Source organism: Eurosta solidaginis, chromosome 2 (genome assembly GCF_040869045.1).
Source record: "Eurosta solidaginis isolate ZX-2024a chromosome 2, ASM4086904v1, whole genome shotgun sequence".
Lineage (NCBI taxonomy): Eukaryota > Metazoa > Arthropoda > Insecta > Diptera > Tephritidae > Eurosta > Eurosta solidaginis.
The window spans coordinates 40,769,369-40,782,287 of NC_090320.1; the positions used below are offsets into that span (position 1 = coordinate 40,769,369).

General features: G+C 32.8%; 1 protein-coding gene across 1 annotated transcript in view; it reads left to right on the forward strand.

The window, feature by feature from the left end:
• Nucleotides 1-5,667: 5,667 nt before the first annotated feature.
• The window catches only part of rau (RA domain-containing protein rau), a 142,314-nt gene continuing 135,062 nt past the window's right edge, over nucleotides 5,668-12,919 (forward strand). Inside the window, exon 1 of the mRNA XM_067765108.1 lies at nucleotides 5,668-7,959. The gene's annotated coding sequence lies outside the window, so the exon portion shown is untranslated. The remainder of the gene's footprint in view (nucleotides 7,960-12,919) is intronic.

Genomic DNA, 12,919 nt, shown 5'->3' on the forward strand with positions numbered 1-12,919 from the left:
GCGTACGTCGGTGTTCTTACTTTAAAAAGCTTGATTTTTCTATTTAAAAAAATAGTATTTAGGAAAGGTTTTGTTTGTATGTATTTAAGGAAATCAACATGTTGGCCATTTCGGAAAGATCCGGGGTTTTTGCCTCAAGATCTCGCAGACCGTTCAAAAATTGTCAGGAGTAGCTCCTTGCGGAGGGATTGCCCCTCGTTCGCTTACTCCAGAGAGGCTTCGAACCTAACCCCGGTCTTTGGAATTGGTACTGCTGCGTCTGCTGAAAAGAAATAGAGATATATAAAATAGCCACACTTTTTTCTGCATATCCCATGCAAAGCGTAGTTTCACTTAGGGTTAACTCCTAATAATCGTCGCGAACACAATTTCTTTAAATCATTTGTGGCTCCTTGTCGGTCACGCACAAAGGCTACTTACGGTTGCTATTAATGGTCTATTAATACTCATGACTCTCGTGGCACAAGGCGCCTCCAGTTTTTTCGGCTGTTTTTAAGAGCTACAATTCCCGGTGTGGGAACAGCAGCAATCCCGACCACCAGTCGCTGCCACGCCTCCTGACCCTCACACTATATGCCAGCACAGAAGCTATAGGACTGCGACTTCCAACTCATACCTTCGTCGTCGTCATTTTCCTAGAAGTTCTAGGTGTAGCTCCGAAGACTTTCCAACGGATGCTTTTGTCGCACTATGCTGCCGAGCTATACCAGAGAAACACCTTGACTATTCGGCCAAGGATGCCGTCATTGCGTAATGGGTGAAAATCGTGTAATCCTCGGCGCATCTACATAATTAAAATTTTACAAGGACCCTGGATAAAATTTTTAAAATGTAGACCAAGATTTGCAAACGTTTGTGTTCACATCATTGATTTCAATAGTCTTCGTTAAATCAAAACGATATTTTAGAATGAAAGTCGATTATAAGTTGGAGGATGTTAACTGCTGTTTTCCGGCCTTATGATATAAGAACCCATTATGGATGACCGCGTAGCTTAAGTTCTCATACTAGTTCGACTGTCCACTACGTTAGGGTAGTAGCACACACGGTCATTATTTCGACTGTCTCGGGAAAGCCTTTGCTTCACCACGTTGAGTGTTCTTGCGAAGAACAAAGCCTCACCTGGTAAATACATATATGTGCCTACGTATTCACATTTGTAAAAGGGGCCGTAACGTGCAGGTGATATTTAAACTTGGTTGATAGGCTATAATCAATGTGATTCACTCCAAGGGACTAGTTTTGTATAGGGCCGCAAACCTTATGACAAGCCGGGAGGCTTGGGTGTTGAAGGATGAAGTGTGGAAATTAAAATTAACTCTTCAGACGCTATTGTATATTTTCGCAAATAAACAAGAGATTTTTGAATGTAAGCCCAAATGATTTTTCAAAACCTTCTCATACGTACATATATCCTCAACTTAAGTATGAGGTAAGTATCATTTCAAAGGACTGTTTATGCCCCTAGAACCTACTAAAGGATTTTGTATCACTGATTTGGCTTATTCTTTCAGCCAATCGCAATATAAATTTTTTTTAAAAACGGCACCTTTTTTGCTTTTTTTTTAACAACTTTAGGACAATTTGAAAACAATTTGAAACTTCTTGAAGAATTTTATTTGAATTCATCGTTGATTATTTTTTGGAAAAAATATGCAAAGTGAGCATATAAATTTATTATATAGCTTTTTTTTTAGTGTGTTGTTTTAATAACTTGGTGAATTGGGTGATGCAAAGTCCGTGACATCGAAAACGCCTGTTTTTTAAATAACTTTTGAACAGTTAAAAAGAAAAAAATTTAAATTAGTTTCTTATAACTGGCAGTGATGCGCATCCGTTGATACCACTTTCGACCATATTCGATCGATTTTCCACATGTAAAATAAATGGCATAAACAGTCTTAAATGAGTAGAAAATATTGTTACGAATATTAGCAACACTAAGGGGTACTGCCATCTCTAAGCCGATGCTAAACAATGACTTGCATGCACATCCTTAATCAGTCATTATGTATCTACACAAACGAATCAATAAATTATGTCTACACATATCTACGTACACGCAGGGAGAAACAGTGCACAAACACATGCATATATCTTATCTGAGATGCTCCCAAAAGTATGCAGTTGTAATTGTGGTAGTGCCGTTCACAAATACACGCATATGAGAAGCTATATACGTGCATCTTAGTTATAATTATATGTCGGTAACTAAGTAAATTCTGGAAGCGCCTAGAAGATGCAACGAGGAAATCACAGAGTATAAAAGCACCAAAGGTAGAGGCGCTACAATCAGTTTTGATTAAGCACGCCATCTGTCGGGCAATAGTAGAGTTATTTATTGTGAAATACTTTAATAAAGGCCATTTTGCATTATTAAATATTGGAGTTATTTATTCAACAGTTTAGTGATTCGAACTTAGCAGAAGGTTGCAAATAAGAGGATTTGCAGTAAATTCGTGACAATATAGTAACGCGCCGCCGCCACGCCTATATTTTTGACATTCGGCGGCGGCGTGCGAAAAACGATACTAATCGGCGGCGGCGGCGTTTATCCGCGGCGTATACCTCTATATCAGTTTATATAGCAAACTTGCGATCATATGACACAAATTAATGGATATTCCCTTCAAACAAGTTTTTAATAAAGAACTTTTTATGTATTAAGCTCTCAGTTGGATATGTGTATGTAAATATGTATAATTTTGTCCAGATGTGCTTGGCAACATTGTCAAATTAACAGTTGTTGCCACTCAATTTTTTTTATTATTTTACTACATACAATGTTTTTATTTTCCTTTTATCCTCCTTGCTTCTTTTATTTTTTTCTTCTCTGCTGTTTTTTACTTTATTTTATGTTTTTCATTAATCCACTGCACGATGTTCCGCTCTAATTAAAATTTATTAAACGCTCGCTTTGTTCGCGTATTATTTACTTACAGTTAGGCAACAATTATACACTAATTTGTTGAAGCTGTGAAAATGATTAAGTGTTGATGAGTCTAGGCATTCAAGTGTTCGTTATTGACGTGTTCAAATTGTTGCTTTCAATTCAGCGTTTTTATTAAATGGATTGATTACATTATTTATGACACATCGACGTGAATTCCATGAAGCCAAAAAATATTAAAATATTATTCAGAATTTTTTTGTATGAAAATGTTATGCCATCCTTTCTTCTTTTTTATTATAAAACTCATGATCATCAAATTTAAAAAAATCTGTTCGAATAGGAAAATTAAATTGTCTTTAAAAGAGGTACTGTATGTTATCGGTTTCGAAAAAAATTTTCGCAAATTCTAATCTGCTGCACTTTAACCTGTGCTTTGTGCTTTAATGATGGATCTGCAGCCCACCTGCCGCGGAAGAGGAGAATATACTGAAGTCCTCCTTAACAATTGGGCCGATTTGATGAAATTTGCGTGTCTGTTCAGATGGATTTGAGAATGGTTTAAATATAAAATTTTGTGGGGTTTCTTTCTTATATTACCGGGAAGTGGACAACCAATTCTAAAAAATCGTATTTATGGTAGGCGTTTGGCACATAAGTACCTCCTTGACTGGCTTATTTATTAATTATTTCCGGAAAGTACAACAACAACGGACATATTCAAAAAACAATTCATTTATGGTTCCATTTGCTTCAAATTCGGCACAGGTGTACTCCTCTGGCCAAGCTAATATTCCAGACACATCTCACTCCCGGGAGTAGACCATGGTCCGACCTATTTTAAAAAATCTAGTTAAATTCGATACAGGAGCACTTCTTTCATCACGTTATTATTTGAGAAAATTTTCTTTAGAAATTAAACTGAAGATAAATCAATACTATACAAGCAAGTTTGGCTTGAAAAACTGTGCTTGCAACATTTTACTCCACTAAACTGGCTATTCTCTTTTATCTCATGAGATATCGTAGTATAATCAGCTCAAGTAAAAAGAAAATATATGAAATCTCTCTTTGATATCAACATCAGAGCAGCAATGAAATCGAACTAAACAATGCATGTTATTAATTTGTAGCCCTCAAGGCAATTCTACAATTCAAATCGTTTCCTTCATAGTGAGGTCTAATTAATATGCAGCCGTGAATTCAGACAACACTCCCTCGTTACAACGACAATAACAAATTCATGCAAACTTTATGGAACTAAATTATATTGTTCCTAACCGTAATATGCAATGAATTAGAATCTGTAATGTTAAATTCTAATCTGAAGTACTGCTTAGAATAAAAAGCCATCGGATCCACATAAAACCAAACATTTTGTTGATAGTTCCAAAGTCGAATTTGAACGGCTGGCGAAAAACCCATTTCATACCTTTGGAGAGAGAGTTCTGCAATTGTAAAATTCAATCGGTGTCAACTTAAGGCGGGTTTTGTGATTGAGCCGAATGAATCTGCGTCACATATAAGTTCAGTGCGAGTCATTGTTGATTTTTTAATTAGAATATATTGCGCAATGTATATTATGCAAAAAATTGTATACAATATTCATATACTGTCACGTAGATCTAATTAAGAGCATTTTTCTCACAATAATGAATTTAAATGAATAACTCACTTCCACATCAAATGTTTAAAGGAGCTAACGAGAAGTTGAAACATTTCCTGTTTATGATTATTCAGTGCTCTTAATAGAATTTCAAGTATCAGCGAATGCAATAAATATAAAACAGAAATAAAATAACGAATCAAATTCAAAAACCTAAAAGTTGTTTCAGTTTTACGAGAAGCTCAAATGGTAACAAATTAAATGTGAGAAAACGAAATAGAAAGGAAGTTGTCTAGAATTTATGATACAATTTGCATATTCAGCTGTTACACAATACACAGATAGCGAGCGATTTATTAAAATAATTTGTATGCAAATGTTTGGTTAATGTTGCAGCAACATGTTGCTATTGCATGAAATGCGCTCGTGCAAGGTTTTTTAGTGAGATAAGATAAAAATTTGTTTTGTTTGCAAGAGGTGTGAAAACGAGTATTCCTAGAACTACCTTTTTTTTGATATTTTTTATTGCTTTTTAATATACATGCCTACATTTCTGACAGACAAATATTTACAAACGCAACATGAACGAAAATAACCCCAAAAAGCAACAAAAAAAACTCACCCAAAAAGTAGTTTTTTCTACCTTTCTTTTGTCCAATTTATTCTTTACTTGTTTACCAAACGCCAACATGCCGCATATGATAAGTGTGTGCCGGTTTCTTGATACGCAAAACTGCCTATCAACCTACACAACAACACAACATAAGAAGCAAGAGAAAAAATAATAATAATATGTTATGCGGCGACACTGCAGTCGCACAGCAGACACAAACAACCCACTTGTTTTGAACATAAAAATACTCAAAACAAAAAAACTGGTTTTACAACCCACATGCAATTGCAGCGCTCAAACGCTTATTGAAGAGCACACATGCGAGTGTAGCAACATGTTGCACAATGAAGTTGCGAGTGCAATCGTGTTGAGTGTTTACCAAATGAGTAGATTTTTATGAAGCATCCACTCATACTTTATTGAAAGTGGCATTACTCGCGCTCTTTAAATTGTATTGTTTTATGTGCGCTCACTCAACAGTGAGCGAATTTTACCTCATGCGATATACACGATCTCGACTAGCGCTGCAGGTCTTTAGTCTAATTGAGTAGCGTGACGTGTAAGGTTTAGAGTACGCATGCGAAGAATAGCTTCAAACGCTAAAAATGAAGCAAGCAAAGTGTTGACTATATTTTGATTGAATATAAACAAATGCTCTAATTGAAAGGCGGCATTTGAAAGTGAATTTTTGAAAACAAAAAAGGCATAGAAAATATTGAAAAAAAAAATCGAGATTTATTTAAACTGGTTAAGATTAGACACATTAAACAAGGTAATCGAAAACTAGCAAACACATTTTTTTTGAAAATCTAAAATTTTAAAATTTGTATGCGCTTAAAATATTGAAAAGCATAAGAAACAAATTGGAACCAACTTTGTGCTGTTAAAGTTTTGCAAAATTTTTAAACTGAGAATTTTAGTTTTCAAACGCGCAATTTCGAAAATATTTTTTTTTAACAAATTCAACTTTTTTGAAATAAAAAATTCAAAAATTACAAAAAAATTTTTTTGTGAAAAACTTAAAATTTAAATAAGCTGCACGAAAACAATTTTTAAATGCTGATGAGTGAAGTAAGAACAAATCTGATAAAAGGAAAATATTTATTAATTTTCCAAATACGAAAATTCTACAACTACGGAAATTCTAAAAAACAAAAAAGTGGAAAATATAAAGAAAAGTAAAAATTCAAAAAAGGTGCCAAAAATACTGACTAAAGTTGGAAAAACCAATAAAGAAAAGTTTTAAACTGACTTAAAAATTTAAAACTAAAAATTTTCAAATTTTGAAAAAAAAATTTGTTTTAAAAACTTCAGAGTATAAACATGTGACAATAATAACAATCTAATATAAAGAAAACGCATCAACTAGAAAACAAATTTCTTTAGAGTGGAAATTGTGAATATATGAATCACTGACAAACTTCGAATAAACTATTTTAAATATACAAAAAACGGTTTAAAATAAAAAAGAATTAGAACCAAAAATTAAAAAATTAGTTTTGAAAACTTTGAAAAATTTCAATTTCACATGTCCAAATATTAACACTAGTAAACAAAAACACTACATACAAAAAGTTCGTAGAGTAAAAATTTTGAAAAACTTTTAAATATATAAAACACCAACAAGCTTGAGAAGAACAAAATTTAAAAAAATTTAAAACCTTAGATTAAAATAAAGTTATAATTCAAAAATTTCAAATTTAATTAAAACATTTGTTTTAAAAACTTGGACAAAACACATGTCCAAATTTTAACGCTCTAATAAAAAAAATCAAAAGTTACCAAAAAAAAGCATAAGATTGAAAGTTTTTGAACATTGGCAGTATATAAAACACTGGCAAACTCGTGAATAAAAAAACAAACTGTTTTAAATGAAAAAAATTTAAAAAAAGTTATAAATTATTAAAAAAAAAAAATTTTGTAAAAACAAAATATTTCTTTTAAAAACTTCAGAGATACCAAATATACAAATAATAACACTTTAGTGAAAAAAAAAGAAATATAAATTACAGAAAAAACTAAAAGGATTGAAAATTTTTAAAAATTTTTGAAAACTTAAAAATTTTAAGTATGTGAATATTTTCAAAACAAATGAAAAAAGCAACAACATTCTTACTAACATAAAACTACAACAATACTGCCTTCATCTCTCGACTGTATACATCTGCGCCTAATTATATGTGCAGTTCCAGTTTTTATATCCCTTTCTTGCAACACAGCATTTTGATGCCTAAATATTGAAGTGCATTTATACAAAAAAACAACAACAACAAAATTTTAATTAACAATAACACACATGTGTGCATACTTGTGAATAAAACGTGCCACTGCAGCGTATTGGTCTTAAAAACAAAAGCCGCTCATCATAAGTGGATTACGTTTGATATAAGAAAATCAAGCCAAAACGAGAAATCAATAAAGTGACGGCAACAAAAAAGGTGTAATGATTACATATATACAAGCATATACATATGTAATAATAAGCATATCAACAATTACAGACGAATATATAAAAGCATCTGTAATTTACACTTGTGCCGCTGTAACGCTCGCTTCGATTTACTTATTTTGCAACATTTAGTGACCTTGTTTTTTTATAACAATCATACAAACACATATAAACTTATTCACCTGCACTCCGTATTAACAATATAACACGTTGCGTGCTCAGTTTACTATTGCCAATCAAAAACGTGTCAGAACGCGTGAATGATTCCCAGCATATGCGCCGATGTGGTGCGTGTAATAATTTTATTCGTTTAATTGAAAATATTGCACAACTCAATTGCGTTGGCATTTTGGATTTATTGTTACCAGCCGTTTATCATTATTCAACATACAATATTAAAGGTAATTTATTTTATTTTAATAATTAATATTAAAAAAATTACGAAGTTAATTGCCTTAAAAATGGGTAAAATTACGTTTGCGCTGGGTTAAGCGCCTTAAAGTAGGCAACAATTAAAATTGATATATGTAGTTTTTGTTGTTAACTAAGTCGTAAATTATGTTTAATATTTCGCGATTTACTTTGAACATTATATATACCCCCAATTTATACGCTAGAAGTATTCAAAGGCGTATACAAGTGGGGGGGGGGGGGGGCGTGAAGAGAGGCTTCCACTCCCTGTTATGTGCACCAGAACTTGCAACATGTTATTATTATTGATAAATGTAATCTAGTTCTATTAAGACAAACATCAAATGATGAGAATTCGCCATTTTCACATTTTTGTGGTCGTAATAACGATGAAGGTACACCATCACTTTAAGGTCCAACCTAGACTTGTAGGAGTTTGTCTATAGATGCATATTTATGCTTTTATGATGCTGCTAAATTCCACTATTCCGCTGCTTTTATCTATTTTAGCTTCAACTTCATTAGCATTCCCATAACATATTTTCTTTAAATCTCTTTCACATTTCTTTTACTTCACATTCACATACTATCTACTCTATAATTCCATTAGTTTAGAATTATCTAAAAAATTATTGTTCTATGTATGCCACATATGTTGCCTCCAATCATTTTATATTCACGCAACGTCACTTAATTGCTACTCAATATCATCTAAGCGCTCATGCGCTCCGCTGCTTCTAAGCCGCGGGAAATTATAAACGCACCGCCGGTCATTATGCGCGGCTATGCGCTTTGATTACATGATATTTGTTTAGATGGAGTAAAATTAAAAGAACTTTATCATAAATAATTGTAACTTTGATGACTCTAATTTTATGTTGTAAATGTGTTACGTGCCTACGAACTATGTATGTATGTATTATTATGCTGTGGTATTTGTTATGTCATAGGCATTGCAATGAGTGGCCAATGAATGGGCACTATATGCTTTACTAAGGAGAAGTCTAAATAACAACAAAACTAACTTATGAAAAAATGAAATGTAACAAAATAAACTCAGCCGTACAGCATAAAACGTTTTAAAATTATATATTTTGACATAACATTACATAACATAATCAACATAGCTTTACATAACATAACATAACTTAACGTGACTTAACATAACATTAAATAACATAACTTATTATAACACAGTACAACATAACAAAACATTATATAACACAAGATAACATAACTTGACGTAACGTAACAAAACATGACTGACATAACATAAAATATTAAAAAATAACCAAACTAAAAATAACGTTACATAGCATGAAATAGCATAACAAAAAATAACATAATATGACATAACATCACATAAAAAATATGCTTAGCGTAAGCAAAAGAGAAACAACATATAATCTCTAATATATGTAATAAAATACAACAAAACTTAAAAAAAGCCTAGCGCTGCGATACGAAATCAAGCGAAGTAAATATAACAATAATATTGTTTGCAATTCAATATTTTTCCAATAACAAATCGATTTTGCGATAAAAAATTAAAAACTCTACTATAAAAAATCTATATTTTTTCGAAAACAAATCGAAATTTTTCTATAAAACCTCTGAATTTTTTCGATAACAAACCGATGACATGTCGATATTCGACCAATGATGTATAAATCTTTAAAAACACATCAATAGCAAAAAAATAACATACTGAGAGCTATCCGATAAATTTATCCGAACTCTGCTAAACGATTCCAAAACAGTCCCGAAATAAGCCAGAAACAGTCGATAACATTATCCCAAAATCATCTCTAAATACCTTCGGAAATATCCCAAGATCATCGCACTACGATCTCAAAATACTTCCGGCATGGTACCGAAATAGTTTCGAAATTATCCCGAAACAGTAGCGCAAATAAATCCGAAATGTTCTCTATCATCTTCTCATAATCATCTCTAAATAGGTAAAAAATAATAATAATAAATCCCGAAAAAATACAAAACAATCTCAAAATGATTTCGAAATAGTCCCGAAGCTTTTCGTTTTCATGAATGGAAAATTCCAAAATAATCTCGAAACGATCTAAAAATATTTCCGGAATGATTCCAAACTTTTCGTTTGCGAAAATGAATTTTTCCGAACACTGCTAAATTATTGCAGAACCGTTCAGAAATAAACATGAAGCAGTCGCTAACATAATCCCCAAATAATCTCTAAATGCCTTCGAAATGATCCCAAAATGATCGTATAACAACTCAAAATAGTCCCGACATAGTTCCAAAAAAGTTTGTAGGAGATCGTAAAATCATCCCCAAACATTCCAGCAATGATTTCAAAATGGTTCGCGGAAATAGCATCTGCTGCATGTCCCCAATAATGTGCAGTAGAGACGTAGTATATTTTTTCAGGTTTATATTTTCAGGCATAACATTTCATTACAGATACTTATAATAACATAATGTTAAGTTTACTTGTTAATTTCCTGCAAAAATCGTTGGATCATGTGGTCCACTGTAGTACTTACCATTATACTCCACTGTAATGCAGCAAAGGACCAATTCATGTTTCTACGCGAACATATTGTAAGCCGTTCATTGCTCGTTTTTAACGATTGCAATCACTACACGATGTTTATTGGACTGTGGGTACTCCATAGATTACTCTGATGTTATGCGGAGCTGGAGTATATGGTCCAGTCCTAGGACATCGCAATGTTAATTGGACCATATATTTTGTATGAATTGTGGTTAATTTTGGAGCACTCGGTTTGTCAATAGCGAGTACTCCATACATGCATGCATGGAGTACTCGCGATTTTTGCAGGGTTCTCCCAGAACAGACGTTTTAACATTTCTTAACTCAAGTCATTGAAATTTGCTTCGGTCGCACAATATTACTTTTAAAAACCCTAAACGGTTTAAGTGATAGTGAGAAAAGTTTTGAATATAAAAATTAATCACTGTGAAAGACCGAAAAAATTCATAGATAAATATATCTCACTGAGAAACCCTCATTTTTGTTCTCGGTTATCGGTTGCTGTCCGTGATAAAACGAATTACTGGTTAACCGTTACCGCAATCACTGCTAATACTTATAGATTTATGTAGACATATGTTCATATGCTGCTACAGTTTTGCACTCGCGGTCAAAGGTGTGGCCTTTGATCAACTGGAACATGCCAAACTTATACATATATACATATAAGAATAAAAGCCGTTATTTATGCAAATTCCTAATTTACTAGCACGCTTTGGCATAAGTAATTACGATTTTGCCGATATTGAATTTCAATTTATAATAATGCAGTATACCACATGCGAGAGCTAAAGTGAGCTAACTCGTAAATCATAAGTTTTGAAGTTGTGCTTGGTAGTATTGCTTTACTTAGTTTTAGGTTTAACTTAGTTTTAGGCAATCTAGTATGCATATTCTCAGGCAGCCAAGCAGAGCTAATGGCGTTTGACTCACCACTTGCGTCCTGCAAGGCCAACGATAAATGTAAGAAGGTGCTGCACAATGCAGCATACTCAGCTACCATTACACTCACATGGGTACCAGGTCACAGGAATATAGTAGACTGCAATGAAAAAACGGATGCACTGTAAAATGTGTATGCATCGTTAGATATCACTGAGGCAGCAGCGATACATCGACAACTTCTTACTTATCTCAATAAAATAGCTATTCAAAACTCTACGGACTCATGTAGGATCACCAAAAACATTTGGCGGGCTACAGCCAAAAAAACACGATTTACTAAAATTGTCTAGGAAAGAAATATTTAGGATGGCAGGCTCAAAAACAACACACTGGTCATTTGGCCCACATGCGGACAGAATGCGAATCTTCTTCAATGACATGTTTAAGAGGTGCAACCAAGAAGGCTGCAAAGAAACGGTCTTCCATTTCCTCTGCGAATGTCCATCCTTGTCAAATATCAGGTTTCGAACTCTAAGCGGTTTCGTGCTGTTCGGACCTGAGAGCCGATCCAAGAGTGGTATCAAAATGCTCCATAAATGACATCAACAGGTTTATTGACCTAGCCAAATGGTTCGAGTAAAAACAAGCTCATGGAACGGTAGTTTAATAGACAGGATAACTAATTGGTTTCAACATAAAGTGCATCAAAATGGCGCCCAAAGCGCTACTTGGACCCGATCTGACAGGCCGGGCAACACAGCAACCAACCACTCAGCAAACAATATAAACTATTTTGAAATAATGCAACTTAATAAATGGTTTTCTGAGAAAAAAAATTATTTGCATTATTCAAAAGCAGTTTAAAAAGTAAACAAAATCACAATTACGTGGAAAAGCTAAAAAATATTTTTCGTTTTAAATTAAAACAAAAATACCATAGAAATCGTTTCCTGTGAAAAAAAATTTCACACTAAATAATTTAAGCTAAAAAAAATAATGCGAGAAAACATTAACTATACACATTTTTAATAATAAAGCACCTAAATTAAACATAACTAGCTTAATAAAAAGTTGCTTAGCAAATATTTACAGCAGCGAAAAGAAAAATAGCAATGGCAATTTTAATCAAATATATTCAATTAAACTCTTTTTATTTTATTTTCGATATTAAAAAAAAATAAATTTTGTAACTGAAACTGAAACCACTCTCAAAACAGTTTTAGAAAACATTCGAATACACGAGAAAATTTTACGAATATTTCGAACCTTTCATTTGGAGCTCTCTGAATTTTTTTAGTATGCAGTTTTGTAGCTCTCTCCTTTTAAATCCAACAAAGTACAAGTTATAGATCTCTCAAAATTTGCATTGATTTTTGACAATTTTTTCCGAAGGGTGTTTCTAAATGTCTGCCAATTAAAAAACAAACTGGTTCGAACTTTATATGGAAGAAAACCTAAAAAAGCATTTGAAAAAAAAAAAAAATTGTCAAAAATCAATGGCCACTTTAAGAGACCCCATAACTTGTACCTTG